Below are 4095 nucleotides of genomic sequence, written 5' to 3'. Positions count from 1 at the left end.
AATAGGTGAATTAGAGCCTCACCAGTTACCTATGTTAAATATATGAGACGCATACCATGCATATTAATACTATCGAATACCCAATGAATATACTTTAAATCTGAGTTAACATAGCATGGAATGGGTAGTTGGATTAAAGACATGTGACATACTCGTGGTATTGCTCTGCATTTTAATCTTGCATTGTATTAGTTAGCACATCGCGTATGTGTAGGGCGTGCGTAGGCCTAATAATATAATTTATGTTAATACCTCTTATTATGCTTCTAAATATTCTTCTTGTTATGTATTTAAATCTTGCTATTATTAAATTTCCTAAGGTCTGTAGGTGGGTGTAAGTGATGTTATGCGTATGAACGTCGGTATATATGTCTAGGCTTCATTATGTGTATGTTCGTGGGCCAATGTATATCGTATTTATTTTGAATGACATTTAATTATTGATGTATGAATTGTGTGAAGGTCTTTTAAGGCATGATCCACACACGTCTAGCTTATAAGTATGTCATCAATTATTAGTAAATGTGTGTATATGAGTGTTTATACCAGTGTACATGTATACAGGCTCGTGTGTATGTATGTGTATGTATATGTATGTGTTAGTGTGTGGGTGTGTGTAAATACGGGTATGTGCGTGATGAATATATATACATGTACACAAATTTTTTTTTTTTTTTTTTTTTTTTCTCGCTCTCTTTTATTTATTTTTATTATTTTTTTTTTCTTTCCCATTTTTCTTCCCCCCCACCCCCCCTTTTACACCTGGCTAAAAATGCATAACTCAAGACTACAACCAGTGGTCATTTAAAAGTAATAACAACAATAATAATTGGACTACATCCAAGCACGGGCAGAGACACGACCGGATCATGATCCAGTGATCCGGACGGTCCGGCCAATGTGGTTTGGTAAACTCCTCTCAGACACTTCAGTCTTAAAGTCTTAACCATGTGCAGGCAGAGACGCAGCCGGGTCATGCACAAATGATCCGGAGGGTCCAGCCATTGTGCGTTGGTGTTAAGGGAAAGGAGAGGAGGAGGAGAAAGAAAAAGAGAAGGGAGGAAGGGAGGGAAAAGAAAAAAAAAAAAAAAAAACATTCAGGAGAGCAAGGTGCAACTGCAAAAGTGAAATCAATATGCAATAGCCATTTTAACTCTTCATCCTCCCTATTTTTAATTTCTATTTTTCTTCCCCTTTGTTTCTGTTTTTTTTTTTTTTTTGTTTTTTGTTTTTTTTTTTTTTTGTTTTGTTTTGTTTGTATAATCTTTGTACCTTTTTTATTTTATTTATTTATTTATTATTATTATTATTATTATTATTATTTTTTTTTTTTTTTTTATTATTATTTTTTTTTATTTTATTTTATTTTTTTTTATTTTATTTTTTTTGTGTATGTGTATATGTAGGTATGTATGTATATATATATGAATGTATATCTATGTATATGTATGTATATGTGTATGGATATATGGGTATGTGTGTAAATATGCAGATATGTGCGTATGAATATGTATGCACGTGTATGGGTTTATACATGTAGGTAAGAGAGATATAGATGCATCCGTATTGCCATCTGTCGATTTTGATTGTATATTTGTATACGTTGGCTCACTTTTCTCCTTTTGTATTATTATTTTGTTTGTTTCTATGTTCATTTGTTTGTCTGTTTGTTTTTTTTTTTTTGTTTGTTTGTTTTTTTTTCCTCTTACTGTTATGTTTGTTTACTTGTACTCTTTTTTTTATATTGATTCCTTAATAAAAAAAAAAAAAAAAAAAAAAAAAGAATTTGGGAAGATTGGAAAAACTTAATTTTTCGCCCAAAAAAAAAAACGTAAGGGGTACCACTGTCGTTTTTTTTTCGGGCCGAATTTTTGAGTTTCGATAACTCAGCTTTGGAAGGGGCTAGAGCCTCCATTTTTGCACTCAGGTCTAAGTCTCATGGCCCTCTATCAGAATTTGGAAAGATTGGAGAAACTTAATTTTTCGCCCAAAAAAAAACGTAAGGGGTACCACTGTCGTTTTTTTTTCGGGCCGAATATTTGAGTTTCGATATCTCAGCTCTGGAAGGGGCTAGAGCCTCAATTTTTGCACTCAGGTCTAAGTCTCATGGCCCTCTATCAGAATTTGGGAAGATTGGAGAAACTTAATTTTTCGCCCAAAAAAAAAACGTAAGGGGTACCACTGTCGTTTTTTTTTCGGGCCGAATTTTTGAGTTTCGATATCTCAGCTCTGGAAGGGGCTAGAGCCTCCATTTTTGCACTCAGGTCTAAGTCTCATGGCCCTCTATCAGAATTTGGGAAGATTGGAGAAACTTAATTTTTCGCCCAAAAAAAACCGTAAGGGGTACCACTGTCGTTTTTTTTTCGGGCCGAATTTTTGAGTTTCGATATCTCAGCTCTGGAAGGGGCTAGAGCCTCCATTTTTGCACTCAGGTCTAAGTCTCATGGCCCTCTATCAGAATTTGGGAAGATTGGAGAAACTTAATTTTTCGCCCCAAAAAAAAACGTAAGGGGTACCACTGTCGTTTTTTTTCGGGCCGAATTTTTGAGTTTCGATATCTCAGCTCTGGAAAGGGATAGAGCCTCCATTTTTGCACTCAGGTCTAAGTCTCATGGCCCTCTATCAGAATTTGGGAAGATTGGAGAAACTTTTTTTTTCTTCCAAAAAAAAAACGTAAGGGGTACCACTGTCGTTTTTTTTTTCGGGCCGAATTTTTGAGTTTCAATATCTCAGCTCTGGAAGGGGCTAGAGCCTCCATTTTTGCACTCAGGTCTAAGTCTCATGGCCCTCTATCAGAATTTGGGAAGATTGGAGAAACTTAATTTTTCGCCCAAAAAAAAAACGTAAGGGGTACCACTGTCGTTTTTTTTTCGGGCCGAATTTTTGAGTTTCGATATCTCAGCTCTGGAAGGGGCTAGAGCCTCCATTTTTGCACTCAGGTCTAAGTCTCATGGCCCTCTATCAGAATCCAGAGTTTTGGGAAGATTGGAGAAACTTAATTTTTCGCCCCCAAAAAAAAACGTAAGGGGTACCACTGTCGTTTTTTTTTCGGGCCGAATTTTTGAGTTTCGATATCTCAGCTCTGGAAGGGGCTAGAGCCTCCATTTTTGCACTCAGGTCTAAGTCTCATGGCCCTCTATCAGAATTTGGGAAGATTGGAGAAACTTAATTTTTCGCCCAAAAAATAAAACGTAAGGGGTAGCACTGTCGTTTTTTTTTTCGGGCCGAATTTTTGAGTTTCGATATCTCAGCTCTGGAAGGGTCTAGAGCCTCCATTTTTGCACTCAGGTCTAAGTCTCATGGCCCTCTATCAGAATTTGGGAAGATTGGAAAAACTTTTTTTTTCTTCCCAAAAAAAAAAACGTAAGGGGTACCACTGTCGTTTTTTTTTTTCGGGCCGAATTTTTGAGTTTCGATATCTCAGCTCTGGAAGGGGCTAGAGCCTCCATTTTTGCACTCAGGTCTAAGTCTCATGGCCCTCTATCAGAATTTGGGAAGATTGGAGAAACTTAATTTTTCGCCCAAAAAAAAAACGTAAGGGGTACCACTGTCGTTTTTTTTTTCGGGCCGAATTTTTGAGTTTCGATATCTCAGCTCTGGAAAGGGCTAGAGCCTCCATTTTTGCACTCAGGTCTAAGTCTCATGGCCCTCTATCAGAATTTCGGAAGATTGGAAAAACTTAATTTTTCGCCCAAAAAAAAAAACGTAAGGGGTACCACTGTCGTTTTTTTTTTCGGGCCGAATTTTTGAGTTTCGATATCTCAGCTCTGGAAGGGGCTAGAGCCTCCATTTTTGCACTCAGGTCTAAGTCTCATGGCCCTCTATCAGAATTTGGGAAGATTGGAGAAACTTAATTTTTCGCCCAAAAAAAAAAAACGTAAGGGGTACCACTGTCGTTTTTTTTTCGGGCCGAATTTTTGAGTTTCGATAACTCAGCTTTGGAAGGGGCTAGAGCCTCCATTTTTGCACTCAGGTCTAAGTCTCATGGCCCTCTATCAGAATTTGGGAAGATTGGAGAAACTTAATTTTTCGCCCAAAAAAAAAACGTAAGGGGTACCACTGTCGTTTTTTTTTTCGGGCCGAATTTTTGAGTTT

Source organism: Pimephales promelas, chromosome 22 (genome assembly GCF_988280905.1).
Source record: "Pimephales promelas chromosome 22, fPimPro1.hap1.1, whole genome shotgun sequence".
NCBI classification, from domain to species: Eukaryota; Metazoa; Chordata; class Actinopteri; order Cypriniformes; family Leuciscidae; genus Pimephales; species Pimephales promelas.
The sequence above is the reverse complement of the archived record's forward strand: the minus strand, read 5'-3'. Positions refer to the sequence as shown.